Source organism: Callorhinus ursinus, unplaced genomic scaffold (genome assembly GCF_003265705.2).
Source record: "Callorhinus ursinus isolate GAN/ISIS: 27379988/994484 unplaced genomic scaffold, GSC_fseal_2.0 scaffold47, whole genome shotgun sequence".
In the NCBI taxonomy this organism is placed as follows: Eukaryota; Metazoa; Chordata; class Mammalia; order Carnivora; family Otariidae; genus Callorhinus; species Callorhinus ursinus.
Window position 1 is genome coordinate 6,507,176 of NW_027397109.1, and position 18,061 is coordinate 6,525,236.

At 49.1% G+C, this 18,061-nt stretch overlaps 1 long non-coding RNA gene across 1 annotated transcript in view; it reads right to left on the reverse strand.

The window, feature by feature from the left end:
- Positions 1-453: 453 nt before the first annotated feature.
- The window catches only part of LOC112840054 (uncharacterized), a 22,322-nt gene continuing 4,714 nt past the window's right edge, over positions 454-18,061 (reverse strand). Inside the window, exons 2-5 of the long non-coding RNA XR_003212373.2 lie at positions 5,402-5,503; positions 4,361-4,564; positions 3,631-3,723; positions 454-2,507 (exon numbers count right to left, since the gene is read on the reverse strand). This is a non-coding gene — a long non-coding RNA (uncharacterized lncRNA). The remainder of the gene's footprint in view (positions 2,508-3,630; positions 3,724-4,360; positions 4,565-5,401; positions 5,504-18,061) is intronic.

Sequence of the window (18,061 nt, forward strand, 5' to 3'; positions counted from 1 at the left end):
GTGCCATGGGAAGGCTCTCCAACCTTCGAAAGGCTGACTCGACCAAGCAGTGGGTGCCCAGCCGTAGGTGCCCACCTCTGCACCTCTGAGCCAGCAGCCCCCAGCCCTGTGCTGCACCTCCATCAGGCCGCTGTGACTCCACTTTCCAGAGGGACAGAAGAGGCCCAGAAAGGCTAGCCATGCTGCTCGAGGCTACACAGGATCCCCGGGCTCTGAGCCTCCTCCCCCCACCGTCTCCTGGGGCCCAGCATCTCCTAGGCCTACAAGGTCACCCAGGTCAACCCTTGGCAAACTTTCTTGGAAAAAGTCTTCTTCCTTAAAGTCTGACCTGGACGTTCATTCAATCAGTCAAAGCTCCGGAAGGGTAGTAGCGGGCGTGGGTGCCCCGAGCCCTGCCCACCCTGTGATGAGACCCTCTGAAAAGCCCCGGAGGGCCCAGGAACTGAACGAAACCCTCTGATTACTTCTAGTCCAGGGTATGAGGACCCCACGCTATGGGTGGAGCAAGCCAGGCAGTGGAGGCCGAGTGTGGACCGTGGCCCCCCGGGAGAGAGCCGATGTGGGCTGCCCCCCCAAGGCCCGCCTTCGGCTCACACTGGAAATCCATTCACACTGGCTTCTGTGGCCTGCAAACCGCACTCGCCCTGGCTCCTGCCGGAACCCTGATGCGTCCCATATTTCTGGTCGGACAGCCAGTAAAACTCAGTCTCCTCCTTGTAATCGCCAATCCGTTTCCCGTTGGAGAAGCTGACTTTGAACTTACAGAGAACAAAGACCCCTTTGTGAGTGGCTTTTGGGAAGGGAGATGGGGGAACATTGCAGAAATAATATGTGGAGCAGCAACCCCAATTATATTTTGTAACCTCCCTGGTGAACATGAAATAAAAACCACTTATTTAGAGAGTCACAGTGGAGCCAAGTTTCTCTCGGCCTGGACGTGGGGGCACCCGGGCCAGGGGGACAGTCGCGGCGCGAAGGAGGGCAGCAGGTCAGCCGTGAGCTCACCTGGCTGCTGGGGCCCTGTCCCGCCAGGCGACACATCGTCAGACACAGCATTAATATCTTCTTTCCAGCTGCAGAGGAAGTCCAACTTGTGCAGGAGGGAAGTCATTTCTTTACTGTGAGGAGCTGGAAAGAAAGTGGCCACATCCCTCCCTCTCCCAGCCGTGTGTGTCTCCCCAGGCTTCCCTCAGTCTCTTCCTGACAACGCTGCAGGCAGGGACGGAGTCGGAGGGCTGGCCCCGGGGCCCCCGCAGGAGCCGGGCAGAGGCTAGAGCTGTCTCCCCTCCCTTCCCGGCTCAGGGAACGCCGGCTGCCAGCCCCTGGCCTGTGGTTTCTTCACACACTCTGTACTTGGTCAGCTGCTTGCTCTGTGCCCACCAGTCTTCTTCTCTCTCTAGCAAAACCCCATCTCTCCCTCCAGTTTGAGGTACATGTCGCCTCCTCAGGGAAGCCCTCTCGGATTCGGGTCCTCTCTCCCCTCCTCCCCTCCACTAATACTCAACACGAGGCAGTGTGGATTCATCTCACATCTGCCCCCTCGGCCGACCAAGGTGCTGAGGATATGATTTGTCCTTGTGTCGCTGACACCTATTTCAGGGCCTGGCACAATGGTCGCCTATGAGTGGTTGGATGAGCAGGTCCACATACTACTTACTCCATAACAGTGGTGGCCAAGATGCTTTTGGCTAAAAATCACCTTCTAAAGGAAAAGATGAGGGGGCAGGGACGGGGTTACTGGTGGGAAGGGAGGTTCATATAACACCTATCTGAGTAGATGGCTTCAGGCATGGCTTGATCCAGGGTCTCCCTCTTCATCTCTCCATCTCGGCCTTATCCCAGGCAGGCCTCCCATTATGAGGGGAGCTAGAAATGTATATCCTGCCCGCTTAGCAACCCCATGGAAGGACAGCCCCTCGGTCCTCATGGTTGGGCAAAGTCAATGCTCTGTCCCCATCCAGTTCAGGGGGTCTGAAAGTAGGCTCTTTCCCGGGAAAGTAAAAGCTCTGGCAGCTCTGATAAAGCAGAGATCTAAAACGGCAGTTTCCAGAGACATGGAATACTCTACTCTGCCTCTCACTGCGCTCCCCAGGACGGTTCTGGGCATGAAAACCCTTAATATAATATTTTGCATCTCCTTAAGTAATAATTTACACGTCATCTACCTCCAAAAGAGATCCAGGGCCACCGTGTAGCTTTGGCTTGTTTGCAATCCTTGCAAAGGGCTTCCATTGGGTGCCCACAGTGAGCAATGGAAGCCAAGAAAAGTGAGGGCCACCAGTGAGCAGGACTCCCTGCTCAAAGGTGCACTGTGACCCGACCAAGGTCAGCTGAAGTTGAGTTGCTTTTCTGCTCCTGCTCCCCAATGAAACCAGGAACAGACATAATGAAAGTGTTGTGTTGCTGTGTTGCTATTGTCCATGTCTACCATTTTGCTCCAGCTCCTTTCTCCCGCGGAAATGCAGCTCCGGGTCTTCTAGTGAGGCAAATCCTGGTGCCCCAGGCCCCTGGAGAGAGCTCGTGGTTATTTTTGTTGCTGTTGTTTTTGGTTTGCTTATAAAGTAATATCTCTGTCTATACACATATGTACAATTGCACACACACACGCATCTCACAGGTATATGTAAGTGAGCTAGAATCTAATGCAGAAGATCCCTATCACCTCATGGAATTCACACATGGACCCATTTCACAGATTAGGGAACTGCTGCACAGAAAGATCGATTGATAAGCCCAAGGGCCATCAGCTAGTACATGGAGAGGCTCTAAACAGAAGGCCCAAGAGACAAGGGTCTCACACTTGTTGCCAGCCCCATTCAGTCTGAGAGGGGGCTGAAGAGGGTAAGCAAAAGCAGAGATAGAACAAACTCTGTCCCTCGGTGTGGGGTTCAGACCCATGAGCCGGCCACTCCTGACCGGCCAGTCATTCTCAGGTCAGGGACCTGGATTCCTTACCCTGTCTGGCAGTCCTATTTTGGGGCCTGGCTCTATGCTGTGCTGACCCTTCATTCTCAGAGACACAAAGGGACTGGTCAGGGGCAGTGAGGGTCCAACAGGACAGCAGCAGGGCCAGTGGCCCACGTGGCCCATTCCAGGGGCCCAGGCCAGGCAGCAGCCACAGAGGGACCTGCCTAGGAGGGTTCTAGAAGAGCTCTTCCCTGGGATAAAGGACAAAAAGATCATTCTGATTTCCCCCACATGCACCTACTGGTTGGAAGTCTTGAGATTTTCCTGCCACCTTCACTCTGGCCAAAAGATGTCCCTGCCTCCACTCTGCCCCAAGCCCGGGACGCGCCCCCGTCCACACTGGGCACTGAGGTCCCTTGCTCTGGTCCTGCCCCGGTACCTCCCTGGCAAGCACCACGTGTCTCTGGGGCTTTGCTCAGCGACCAGGGCGCAGACCCTAACTTCATCCCCATGGTGTTGTCCTGTGGACCAGGTCCGGGTGGGTGAGTAAGCTCCTGTCATTAACATGCAGAGGACCAAGTGACACCACCACGTGACGTGCTCCAATGGGCTTCCCAGCTCAAGTACAGGCACCGGGGGGAGACGCTGCAGGCCCGGTGGGCTCCAAAGCAGTCACCCTGTCAGCAAGCGGGGACTCGCTTCTGCAGAATGGTGTCACACTACCTCATGAGGTTGATGGCATTCATCGGAATCTCTTTCTTCTCTTCGTTTTGTCTGTAATTTTTGAATGGTCTTGGGGAACTGGGTCCATAACAGCTACAAACATAAGAGGGTTATGCCTGTTTTCATGTTTTTTATGTATTTAAGTAACGTTAAAATGAAAATAATTTAGATCAGTACTAGGGAACGAAGATAATTTTTTTCCTCCAAAAGGTGGGGGTGGGGGGAAGGGTCCTACATTATTTGGGTTTAAGAAACACTGTGATAAAATAATCAATCCCACCTGAGGTGTCAAGAGCCAATAAGGGACAAAGGGACGATAAGCCGATGAGGAGGTAGTCCGGAAAAGGGTCAAAAATGCAGAGACAGCTTTGGGTTTGAACCCACATTCCTGTATGAACTCTGACCTGGGAAAAGGGACTTGGTGCCTCTGAGCCAGTTTTCACAGCTGAAAACCAGAACACCAGTAAAGATTAGGTGGTCCCTGAGCTCCGGGCGTCACCCTACCCAAGGCGGACCGGCTGCACCCAGACTCCCTTGGAGAAACACCTTGAACCAAGAAAAGCCCTTCTCCAGTAGGGATGCCAGGCCCCTGACAAGCAAGTTAGGAGAGGGCTTGGCTGGGGGCTTTGGGGCAGTGCCCCCCAAGGGCCAGCTGCCCCTTCTACTGTGGGACAAGGACAGGACCACGCAACACTCTCAAATCCAAACCCAAGCGTGAACTCAGCCTCACCTGCACCCTCCAATGCTTTAGCACAAGAAGAGCTATCATTGTCCTTGACCTTCAACACCAGCTTTGGTTGGAACAAGCGGAAGGACTCCAGCAGCAGTAACCCCGAGAGCCGGGGCTATTGGGTCACACAGATGAATTTCCAGAACGTTTAAGCCAACAGACTCCCGTGTGTCTCCCAGAGCAGGTAGGACCTCCTGACCTGAGCTGAGGCCAGAGAGGTTCGTGAGTGCCCACACGAGACCCAAGCCCCCAGCCCTGGTCGACAGCCTGCCAGCCACTGAAGGGCCCAGGGTGAGGCAGGGTCCTGGGCACGGGCCAGGAGGCTGGGGAGAGAAGGACCGCGGTCTTCCCAGTGAGGGGCCATGGTCATCACCAGCCTGCCTCCCTGAAGAGCCCTCAAATCATGAGACTTGCTGGTTGTCCTGGACATTTGGGGACTGGGCTCAGGGTCCACCCAGCGGCGGCCGGTGGGGCTTCCTGACAAGGCAATGATCTCATTTATTTTTACATTTCAGGGTTGCCCCCATCAAAGGGAAGGCTCGTTTTAACCAGTGGCCACTAAAAATAAATATTGAAACACCACATTTGTGTGGCTGATCCAGGCCGCACCGGGCCTCAGAGGCACGCCGTCGCCCTCGGCCGGCTGGGACAACGACACTCTCGTGCCCCCCAGCACCGGAGGGGCCGGGCCCGGCCTAGAAGGAGGACCAACCCTGTGATGTCCACACACATCCATATTTCCCGGCATCTGGGGAAAACTGACTGAGAGGAAAGAAGGTCAGAAGGAGACCAAGAGAGGAGACGTCTCTCCAGAGCATTCTTCCCCACACTGGAGTGTGGGCGGCCCTGCAAGAAACACCCCCACGGTCCACCACATCCTTGGTCCGCTCCAGCCGCGCAGGGCCCCACTGAGACACCAGACACCGGGGCCCTGGCCGCAGCCCAGGCCACAAACCACACACGGCAGGGGGTCCTGGGGGCAGGGCCGGCGGGGCCCTCCAGCTGGGAGAAGGCCAGCCCCGGAGAGAAGAAAGTCCTTACCCTGCCAGCAACCTTCTGCTGATTTCCAACGGTGGGACGTCCAAAGGCAGCTCTACTGTTAGGAGGCCTGGCGGTGGGGGCGGGAAGGCCCCGCGTCAGCAGCTGGAATGAGAGATGGAATGAGAGAGAGAGAGAGAGAAACAGAGACAGAGAAAAGAAAGACACACAAAGAAGAGAAAGACAGAGAGACACAGAGAGAGACCTCTAACTCTCAGACAGGATAAGGGCAGCTAGAAAGAGAGCACAGTGAGGTGGTGTAGCTCCCTCCTGAACTCCTGGGCTCCCGAGCTGCCCTCCTGCTGGACGGGCTCCCCAACTTGCGTGTGAGCAGAGCTCCCCGCTTCCGAGGCCCGGCTCCCCTCCCCTCGGCTGACCATGCTCTGGAGGCATCCAGGGCTACCTTCTCTCCAAATGAAGTTGGACCTAGAGTCACACAGGGGATGCAAAGAAGCTACTGCTCCCCAGGTTCCTATAACCTTGGGCCACGCTATGAAATAAGGTTTTCGGTAAGTCCGTGACTATGTTGTGACTACTACGAATGATTTCCACTGTATTTGTGTGGGTTAAAGCCCTATCAGTTTGTTCATACACTGAGACTATGAGCAATGCTTGCACATCTTATTTTGTCTGAACGCTCTTTCTTTTTCCTCCCTCCCTTCCTCCCTCCCTCTCTCCCTCCTTCCTTCCTTCTTTTTTTTTTTAAGATTTTATTTATCTATTTGATGGAGAGAGAGACAGCGAGAGAGGGAACACAAGCAGGGGGAGCAGGAGAGGGAGAAGCAGACCTCCCGCAGAGCAGGGAGCTGGATGCGGGGCTCGATCCCAGGACCCCGGGACCATGACCTGAGCCGAAGGCAGATGCTCAACAACTGAGCCACACAGGCGCCCCAACTTTTTTTAATATACTGAAAGGCTCCAAAAGCAAGAGTGAGCAGGACTTGCCTCCACCCGAGGTCACCTGGAGGCTAGTGTGGGTCTATAAGTGCCCCACCCCCCGCTGAGAATATGACAGGCCCCAGGACCTAGGGCGGCCCCAGGGAAAGCCCTATACCCCTAAATGCTAAGACCTTTGAGCCCTCTTGTCCCTTTGAAGTCACTGGAATCAGGGACCCTGAAAGGCAGGGGAGCCTGGGGAGCCAGCTGGCTATGGCACGTGAGAGGTCCACCTAGCTGGGGCTGAGCCGCCAGGAAGAAAGGGGATCCAAAGCCGGTGCTCAGCCCACCTGAATGGACTGGTCCAGGTTCCCAAAGCAGAGCCCGCTTTGGGGAGCAGGAGTTGGACACTAAGGGAAATGTGACATTCCTTTTTTTTTTTCTTTAAGATTTTATTTATTTATTTACCAGAGAGAGAGAGAAATAGAGAGCAAGCACAAGGAGGGGGAGGGGCAGAGGGAGAAGCAGGCTCCCTGGGACTCAATCCCAGGACCCCAGGATCATGACCTGAGCCAAAGGCAGACGCTTAACTGACTGAGCCACCCAGGCACACCGCCCCCCCGCCCCCCGAATGTGGCATTCCTGTTGCTTGTCCCTGGCCCTGATCTAGCTGGATGTTATTACTGAAGGCATTTTTTTTTCTGTCTTCATTCACCCTCTGGAAACATCTTGAGAGAATTGCAGTGATAGGCAATCGAACATCTCTCTCATCCCATAATAAAACATGCTTACATATTTTATCCCATTTGATGTTCACAACAGACCCACTTTTCACACCAAACGCTTTCCTGCCACAGGACATTTGCACATGCTCTTCCTCCTGCTTTAAATACTCTTCCCCATGCTGTATTCCCTTCATTCGGGCCTCGATCAAATGTTCCTTCTCTGAAAAGCCTTACTCTACACCCATGTGTAATCCATATGTAATCCACAATTTCCTTGTTCTTAGAAGATACACACTGGTATGGTTAGAGATTGTTGTGAATTAAAAATGGTTACAGATTCTTTGAAGGTTCTTTGCAGCTTCTATCAAAAGGCACAGTCTATTTCCACACCCTTCTAATAGATGCCAACTTGTAAACTTGCTTTGAGTAGTAGACCGTGGCACAAGTGAAGCAATGTGACTCCAAGCAAGAACTTAAAGGACCTTGCTGCTTCCACTCTCATTCCTTTGGAACTCCTTATGAGGAAGGCTGAGCCCGCCTGCTGCAGAGGGCATGTGGAGGAGAACTAAGGCACCAAGCCAACAGCCCAACCAACTACCGGGTTGTGAATGGGGCCACCTGTTGACCCGTTTAGGAAGAATTTTTAACTGAAACAAGAGTGAAGAGTTAACGTCTGCAACTTGCATTTTTCAAAATAAGAAGAGGGGGACCAACAGAAATAAAGCATCAAAGAGCTACATCTAGGGTCAGTGTCTTTTTCACCAAGGGAGCCAACACAGATCGATGAGGGAAGGAAAAGTCTTCAAAAAATAATTTTGGGACAACTGTATATGCACCAGCAAAGAAATGAAATTGGACCCTTAACTCACACCAAATAAAAAAATTAGCTCAAAATGGATCTAAAACCCAAACGTGAGAACTAAAGCTAAAATACTCTTGGAAGCAAACATAGACATAAATCTTGATCTTGTAATAGGCAAGAGTTTCTTAGATATGATACCACAAGCAACAAAATAAAAAAAATAAATCAATTGGACATCATTAAAATTAAATATTTTTGTGTTTTAAAGCACACCGTCAAGAAAGTGGAAAAGACAACCCAAAGAAAGGGAAAAATATTTGCAAATTATATGCCTGATAAGGGGCTTGTTTCTGGAATACATAAAGAATTCTAAAAAGTCAGTAATCAGACCAATAATCTGATTTTAAAATGGCAAAGAATTTGGATAGACATTTCTCCAAAGGAGACATACAAATGGATAATGAGTATTTGTACAAAAACATGTACAAAATGATTCTTGACATGATTAATTATTAGGGAAATGCAATCAAAACCATAATGAGATTCCACATTAGAATTACTATAATTTTTTTTTAGAATTATTTTAATTTAAAAAAGGCAGGGGTGCCTGGCTGGCTCAGTTGGTGGAGCGTGAGACTCTTGATCTTGGGATCATACGTTCAAGCCCCATGTTGGGTATAGAGATTACCTAAAAATAAAATCTTTAGTAAATAAATAAATAAAATGTAAAAGGTAAATAATAAGTGTTTGCAAGGTATAGAGAAAGTGGAACACTTACATTGCTAATGGGAATGGGAAATGATGTAGCCACCTCGGAAAACAGTTTGGTGATTCCTCAAAAAGTTAAACATAGAGTTATTATACGAGCCAGCAATTCCACTCTTAGGTATATGCCCCAAAGAAATGAAAACATGTCCCCACAAAACCCTGTACATGGATCTTCATAGCAGCATTACTCATAATAGCCAAAAAGTAGGAATAACTCAAACATCCATCAACTAATGAATGGATAAACAAATATGGCATATCCATAAATGGAAAATTATTCAGCCATAAAAAGGAAGGAAATGTTGCATGCTACAACATAGATGGATCTTGAAAATATGCTAAGTTAAAAAGCCAGACACAAAAAGTCATATATGACATTATTCCATCTATATTAAATGCCCAGAATAGGCAAATCCATAGAGACACAGATTAGTAGTTGTCAGGGACTTGGGAGGGGAGGAATGAGGAGTGACTGCTAATAAATGGGGTTTATTTTTCAGGTAACGAAAATGTTCTAGGGGTGTCTGGGTGGCTCAGTTGGTTGAGCATCCAACTCTTGATTTCGGCTCAGGTCATGATCTCAGGGTCGTGAGACAGAGCCCCACATTGGGCTCCACAGTCAGCACGGAGTCTGAGATTCTCTCTCTCCCTCTGCCTCTGCTCTTCCCCCTGCTTACGCACTCTTTCTCTCTCTCAAAATAAAGAAAATCTTTTTAAGAATGTTCTAGAACTAAGTAAAGTGATGACTATACAACATTGTGAATAATACTGAAAACCACTGAATTGTACACTTTAAAATGGTGAGTTTTATGGTGTGTAAATTATATCTCAGCAGAAAAGCCCAAAACGTCTAAACAAGATAAAACTTAGGCAAATATACATTTTCTGTAATATTTAATTTTCTTGATTTGTTCTTTAGTTTTATTTCTTCCTTCCCAAACTATATAATTTTATTTCCTTTTCTTATCTTATTGCATTAGCTAGTACTTCCAATATGATGTTGAAAAGGAGTAGAGAGAAGGGACATCTTTGTCTTGTTCCTGATCTTAGTGGGAAAGCTTCTAGTTTCTCACCATTAAGTATGATGTTAGCTGTAGGTTTTGTAAATATTTTTTTATCAGGTTGAGGAAGTTCCCTTCTATTCATAATTTACTAAGTTTTTATCATGAATAGTTGTTGGGTTTTGTCGAATGCTTTTTCTTCATATGATCAAGTGATTTTCCTTTTTTAGCCTGTTGGTGTGATGGAGTACATTAATTTGCAAGTCTTGAACCAGACTTGCTTACTTGGGATAAATCCCACTTGGTCATGTTGTATAATCCTTTTTATATATTGTTGGGTTTAATTTCCTAATAGTTTATCGAGGAATTGTGCATCTCTGTTCATGAGACATGTTGGTCTGTGGTCTTCTTCTCTTGTAATGTCTTTGATGGTATGCCTTGTCACTTTTCTTGGTAGTTGGATATGATGTACCAGGTAAAAGGAACTGCCATAAATAAACCTTAGTAATGTGGTGAGATGTGTGGGGAGGGGAAGTGTTCTATAGTCCTAGAATTAGGTCTTAATCTTTTAGTGAGCCTGTCTCTCTGGATGGTGAACCTCACAAGAGTGTCTCAGGATTTTTCTCCCCCTTAGTTTCTTAAGAGTTGACTACTTCCCTTCCCCCCAGAGCAGTTAGGCTCTGATAATACCCCAACAGCATAGGCTCTGGTTAACTAGTTTACCCTGAAGGCAGGCCTTGTTAAGGAGAACAGAGTGCTCTGGCATATTTCAAAATGTCTCCTTTTCCCCTCCCCTGCCAGAGTTATGAAGGGATTTTTACTCTGATACTTTCGGTGGGAACCTGCTCAAGCTCCGGGAGGTCAATCTCAGGTCAACAGTCTGGGGGACGCTCTGTGATTGTGGCCCTTGGAGGTTTTAATTCTCAGACTTGTCCACACTGGGCCTCCAGCTGTTCATCAATTACAGTTCACATTTTCCTACCCCAGCACATGTTCCCACTATGGTTTCTAGTGACAAGTCTCTGCTCCGGGAAGCCGTGACTCCGTGTATTCACCTCTGTCTCTCCAATCTTGGAGGCAGCGATTTGCCTTATGCCCTCTGCTCTCTTATGAATCCAAGAAGAGTTGTTGATTTTTCCCTTTGTTCAACAGGACAGAGTGGTGATTTCCAAACTCCTTACCTGTGGAACCCTGTTCATTAGTTTTAAATTAATAATTTAAAAAGATGTTTGAATTTTAAAGATATTATTCCAATTTAGCAAAATAGTTCATGTATGACATAATAAAATTTGCACTCATCTCGCAGTTTGCACTTATGTTATACTGTTTTGAATTTTAAATACAAATAAAATAGTGGTCACCCAGAATGGCAGAACTAAAGTAACTCAAATTCCATATCTTCATCTTTCCAATCACTGTACTATCATTGTTTTGTCAAATCTGCTGTTAATGAGGGAATTCATAGTACCCCAGGGTTAGAGACATGAGCCATGCCCACAATGGCCTTTTCCCTCTTACGACTTACTTTATAAAGCCCATTTCTGGGCCAACTGTATATGTAGGAGTCCTCCAAATGAACTTTCACGTAGAATATAAAATTTATGAAAAGATAAATAAAATCACGCTAATATGTAGCATATATACTCACTAACAAGCCATTTTTTAGAATTCAACCAATAAAATATCTTCCCTGGAAGGATTATTTTATCATACCAGGCTATAAAAACAGCAGTCCGACTTGGTGTATTTCATTATTGTCCTGTTTTCTATAGATATCCCCCTCCCGACTTTATTGACTAAACCCAGGCAGACACAGACAGTCCCCATCCCTCTGCCCTTGGTTCACCACCTATATACTCTCTGTTCTCCAATAGTTCTTACTTTAGTCAACCCTCAGGAGAAACTCATGAGCTAGATATTATCATCCCCACGTTACAAATGAGGAAAGACAGGCCCAGAGAGGTGAGGGGTTTGTGCAGGGGCTAGGAGGGATCAGAGCCTGAAGCCAGTTCTAGCGGAACTGGCTAGTTCTCAGCCACTTTTGTTCGGGGCCTAGCTCCCCATCTGTGGCACCCCACCCAGACTGGCCTCTCTCATTGCTGCCACTGATCAGTCTACTCACCACACTTCCACTGTCAGACTCCTCCCAGCTGAGCCATGCTCCCCAGGAAACTGTCCTCAGCTCAGTGTCTGCTATTGGCCTGCATAGAACCTGGGAATTCCTTCTCACTAAGGTGCCCAGAGCTGATAACAGTCTCCTTTCCCAGGAGGCGTTTGCCTTTAACAAAGGGAGTAGTACTTCCTAATTAGCCAAAAGAATGCCTCTACTAGGCTGCTAGAATCATCCATCTACACATTACCTCTTCCTCCACATTACCTCAGGAGTAGTTGGCTCCCCAAACATGAATTCTGCTTGAGCATACATCAAGAGAGAGACCCCAAAATCAACTCAGCCTCAAAGTGCAGTTAGAGGAACAGTTACATGACACATTCTCATGTGTCTGGTTATATGGAGCCAAGAGAGTCTAGCCTCTCCCCCAACTGGTCCTAGATCCAGCAGCTCAGTCTCTGCCTCATGAGCACAAACAGCCTCAGCAGGGCCCGGAGAAGCGGCTGTGGGAGGACAGAGCCTTACACACTCCGGGAGTGGGTCTGGTCCTTCTCAGTGCACTCAGATGCTCCCCTCTGGAGTTGCCAGACTTACCAAGCTTAACACGTGCCAATTTTTTATTATTGTCCTCCGAGACCTCACGACTCATTACAATCCTTCTGCACAAACAGATGAAGGAATAGGCTTGAGAAATATGTACATCTGTTTAAAAAAAAATAGTTTCAGATTCCACTTTATATCATCCAGGGTTTACTTACAGGAAATAGAAACCACTCAAACAATTTTAAGCAAAAGGGGGTTTAGACAGGAAATTATGGGCTTACAATTTTATTGAAAGGGCTAGAGGAGCAGGCGTGGGCCAAGTCTGTTGGAGAGCTGCCCAGAACAATGCCTGGGGACCAGCCGGCCTGGTGCTGCTGCCTCAGCCCTGCCAGCCAGGTGGGGGTTAGGAGGTCATCACTGCTGCCCCGCACCTGCCTCTTGACCCCACAAAAGGACTAAGTGGACCCTGGGATGCCGCTGCACCCAAAACAACCACCACAACTCTGCTTGCCAGCAGGAACAGCCAAAAGCAACAGGGGGATGCTCTTGGCTTTGAACCGTAGTAGCGTGCAACTAAGTGGCAGAACTGGGCATATGCTGCAGCGAGCTCACACCAGCAAGAGTCAGTGGTACCCAGCAATCCCAGCTTTACATTCAGTGGCATCATATGAATAGCTTAATTGAAATTGACCACGCTGGGAGTATTTACACCACAAAAATCAGCAAGCACCACAACAAGCCAGAGTGTACTTTTTATTTTATTTATTTATTTAGAGAGCTGGTTGTTAAGTATTTACCAGCACACCACTCTAGCTGCAAGGGAAGCAGGAAATGCATCTGTTCACTTTCCAGCCTTTGAAAGAACACTAAAGGGCAGGTGAAAGGATGCTCGCTGCCAAGCCACCACCCATCACCCACACTTCTGGGAAGGTGCCCTCCAGTAAACTCGCACATGTGCGAAATGTCATATGACTGATGATGTTGCGGGGTTGTTGGTAATTGTGTTGAAGCAAAATTTCTTAGCACAAATGGCTCTTGAGCATATGTCGAAGTTTATTACCCTCCCAGCAAGGGAATTGGCAAGGTGACAAAACAGTGTGTCAGTTCAGAGAGGGTTTGGAAATTGTTGATGTGTATCTGCAGCGGGGAAAGAAGGCTTGCATAAGCAGCTCATTAGGAAAAGAGGCAGCTAATAAGGGCAAGATTACGGTTTCATTTACCACAATCATTGATACTTCTGTATCGGCCGCAACCAGTAAAATTCCAGGCCCAATAATCTTAGAGGCCATTTCTGGAGACACCAGCTGTTCATCAGAAATAACAAGAGACACATCCAAAACACCCTCCATCTGTGGCTGTTAATTAGACACACACAGTTACATAGTTCTGTGGCCCCGCAGAGCTGGATGAGGGCCAGTCAGCCCAGAGGGGGTAGCAAGCATGTTGAGCAGAGGTCAGACCGGAGCGCCAAGCAATCAGGTCCTGCTTTGTCACCTTGGCCAACACGACTTTCTGGTTCCAAGATGCAGAACGTGCAGTTGCCTAATCCTTGGTTTTGTCTTTTATTTGATCATAACCGAATACGGAAATAAGCTATATGGACTGAATTGCATTCCCCCCAAAATTCATATATTAAAGCCTTAATCCCCAGTGTGACTGTATTTGGAGGTGGGACCTTTAAGGAGGCAACTAAAGTTAACTGAGATCATTAGGGTGAGGGCCTCAGCCAGTAGTCTTGGTGTCCTTATAAGGAGAGAAAGGGACTCAGAGCTCACTCACGCTCTGCCTTGTGAGGACATTGAGAAGGTGACCGCCTGCAAGCCAGGAAGAGAGCCCTCCCCAGGCACCGACCCTGACGGCACCTGGATCTTGGACTTCCAGGCTCCGGAACCGAGAGGAAATTGATGAGCGTTGTTTAAGCCTCCCAGTCTGTGGTATTTTGTTACAGCAGCTGGAGCAGATGAATTCACGAGCTAAATGCCCATTAGTAGGGAACGGGTCAAATAAATTATAGTGTATCTCTCCAGGGCCACACTGAATACCACACTGGTACCTCCCAGGAGTTGTGCAAAAAGCAACACTCTCTCCTACACTGAAATACTATGCAACCATTAAAACAAAAGAGGCAATTCTAGGAGCATCATTTAACATAAATGGAAAACAGAAGGGACAAATCGTGATGTATATGGTAGGCAGCCATTCAGGTTACAAGTGGTCAAAGGAATCTATAAATGTACTTACTTAACTAAGTGAAATTATCTCTAGAAAGATACCCAAGAAAATGAGTCCAAGAAAAGGGTTGGCCTCCAGGGGAGAGTAGCTGGAAGCAAGGATGGGAAAGGAGATTTTTACTATATGCCTTTTGATACATTTTGAATTTTGTACCAATGTACAACTATTGCCAATTCCGAAATTTTTTTTTAAATGGTTGCAGAAACGTAATACACTGGCTATGGGAATGTGGTATTTGGCCAGGGAAGAGCAGGGGTTGGGCTGGAAGAATCAGAGCACCACCCTACGTGCCTGTTTTTCTGCGGGAATTAACTCTGGACTTCGTGGCACTCAGGGGCCTGGGGCCTGTTCTGACCTTGAGAGAGTCACTCATCCCCATGGGTCAGTGTCCCCCTACGTGACCACCCAGCCTGGGGGACACACAAAACCAACGCATGAATGCACAAACCCAGGTGTGAGTTGGGCTCTCTTCCCAAGCGAGGCAGCGACACAGGTGCTCATTGCAGTGTGGCCCAGATTGGACCCCAGACCAGACACTTCTATAACCCCCCACAAGGCATCCACAGGAAAGCCACTTCTGATCTCCATGTGAAGGAGAACCAGGCCTGTGGTACTACTGGTCAGTAAGAGTGGTAGCAAATGTGGGCTCTGGAGCCCCTGTTTGGCTTGGCCCATCCCTTGCCTGTGTCTAACCTTGTCCTGAGGGACAAGCCTGGTCCATTCTAAATGGTGCTGTGGGGACCGGAGGGGACATGGCCCCTGGAAGGGATGGCATGGGGCTGCACAGAGAGGCTCGTAAATGCTGACCACTGCTATTCCTCGGCTTCAGCTCTGGCCCAGAGAGGCCAGCAGAGCTGCTTGGTGGCACCCCTGTGACTAAAACATCAAGCCAACGTTAAGGCTCATTCAAAGGAACAGACGGCTTACCTTCAGGAGTGGGCAGGTCTCTCTGAACATGTATGGAGATGCCCTTGGCTGGCCTGGCTGGGCCCGGTTAGGGAGGCCCGACTTGGCTGCAGGCCCTAGCACGGCCCCTCTTCCCTTCCTCCTGTGTTTCCCCACACGGAACCTGTTCTCCTTCCTTTGTGGTCCCCACTCCATGCCCAGGCAGAAGCTCCCCTTGCTTCTAAGCTCCGGGAGCTGCCTGGAGCGTGAAGGGAAGTGAGTGCTGGGGGCAGGAAGGGAGGGGACAGATGCAGTGTCCTCGCCTGGCCCGTTCCAGCAGGCTCATCGGCTCCGACCCTTTCCATATCCCAGCAGCCCAAACCTGGTCACTGTGTCCTAGAGAAAGGCTCTGGCCAGCCCCACCAGAAAGCAGCCAGGCTGGCCAGCCCGGCCTAGGCCCCACCCAGCACCGCAGAGGACCTGCTCCACCAGCAGCAACTTTTCCTTTATTTATGAAATATTCTCCATTTGCTCTTTTCAACGTCCCTGTGTTCCCCGACCTTTCCCTTCTGCCCTCCTCCACCCCAACCTCATGCTTCTGCTTGACGGGCCCCCAGGGTCCCGGGGTCTGGGTCTGGCTGAGCCACAGCTGCCAGGCACCTCCGACACCTCCCCCTCTGCCAGGGCCTCTCAGCCACATGTTTCTAATTCCCTGACACTTGGGCCATGAGGTGGGAGGGGGCAGCTGGTGCCCGGCAACCGCGGGCTCCCAGGCCACCTGGGGGGAGGGAGGAATGGGGAGGGGCTGCCCACTCAGGCCTGGCTTGCCCCCAGAGAGCTCCTGCCAGGGTGCCCAGAGCCGCCAGAGGAGCGAGCAGTGGCCAGCAGGGCCAGGGCTGGAAGGGGCCTTTCCCAAGGCCAGATGTTTCTAGAATCTGGCCTTGAAAGGTCCCGACACAATCCCTCCCCAGAGATGGGCCCGCCCAGTGTTCCTTTAAGAGAAGCAAGACAACCAGACCTTTTCCCCACAGCCTAGGAGGTAGGGCTGGGGCTCTTCCGTGAACGTGATGCCCCTTCCCGGCTCTCCGCTGTGACCTCCTCAGTCGTGGACATTTGTAGGGGAGGTGGTTACGGACTGGCATGGCCTGACAGCTGATCGTAGGGTGAGGAGTGGCCCTTCAGGTTGCACTTTTTTTTTTTTAAGAGTGTATTTATTTATTTATTTGAGAGAGAGAGAGAGAGAGAGAGAATGTGAACAGGGGGAGGGGCAGAGGGAGAGAGAGAGAGAATCCCAAGCAGACTCTGTGCTGAGCGTGGAGCCCACCCAGGGCTCAATCTCATGACCCCGAGAGCATGACCTGAGCCAAAACCAAGAGTCAGATACTCAACCAACTGACGTGCCCCCAGGTTGAACTATTTTTAAATCAAATTTATTGAGGTGTACTTTATATACAATAAAATTTGGCCTTTTAGGTGTACAACCTGATGCTTTTGGACAAGTGCATAGCTGTGTAACCACCACCACAATCTAGATGAGGAATATCTCCATTGCCTCAAAAAGTTTCCCGTGTCCCATTGTGGTCAATATCCTTCCCCCATCCCCAAACCTGGCAACTGCTGATCTCTTTTCCATCCCCAGAGTTTTGCCTTTTCCAGACTGTCATAGAATTGGAATCATAAAACACACGGGTCTAGTTCTTTCCACTTAATGTTTTTGAGCTTCATCCATAGGTATATGTTTACCTTTGTAGGAAGCAGCCGAACTGTTCTCTAGAGTGGTTTTACCGCTTTATGTTCCCACCAGCAATGCATGGGAGTTCCAGTTCCTCCACATCCTCACCAGCACTGAGTGCTGTGAGTGTTTTTCATTTTAGCTGTTCTAACAGGTGTATGGTGGCATCTTATCGCAGATTTATTTTGTGTTTCCTTAACAATTAATGATGTTCTATCTTTCCATGTGCTGATTGGTTATCTGTGTATCTTCTTTGACGAACTATCTGTTCAAATTTCCCCCCCACCCCTGTACCCCACTCTTTAAAAGGTTTGTAAAACTGTCGAAAGGGCTCTCTAGCATTTGGGGAAATGAGCACACTCATGTCGTGAACACAGCTCTGAACACTGGCCAGGGAAGGTCCCGTTTGTTCAACAGGGGGCTCTCAGCTCAGGGTTGTGAGTGTCCACATGTCATGCTCTCTCCTGAGCCCCAAACTCACCTCGCAGGCTGTACTAAAGTGAAAGCCTGCCACAGGCTATGCCCTGCCCTTCTGGTGGGCAATGCCCACAGGGGCCCAGAGGGGGAGAAGTGCAGGGTTTCCTGAAAAAGTAAAAATAATAATACCTATGTACTGAAAAAGTCAAATAATAGTACCTACAAAGATGAATTAGGACAGGAGACGCCTGGGTGGCTCAGTCGGTTAGGCATCTGACTCTTGGTTTCAGCTCAGGTCATGACCCCTTTGCCCCTCCACTTGTTTTTTCTCTTTTTAAAATAAATCTTTTTTTTTAAAAAAAGATGAATTAGGACATACATATAAAGTATTGAGTCAGTGCCAAGCAAACTGCAAGTGCTCATTAAGTGACGTTTATCGTTATTATAATCTACTAATTCAGGATTTCATTGAACCTGAAGTCCAGGCCCCCCAGTTAGAGACCAAGGCTGGGAGGCAGTCTTTCAGGTGTCACAAGCCCCCCAGACCTGTCCATCTCTGCGGAGTGGGGCTC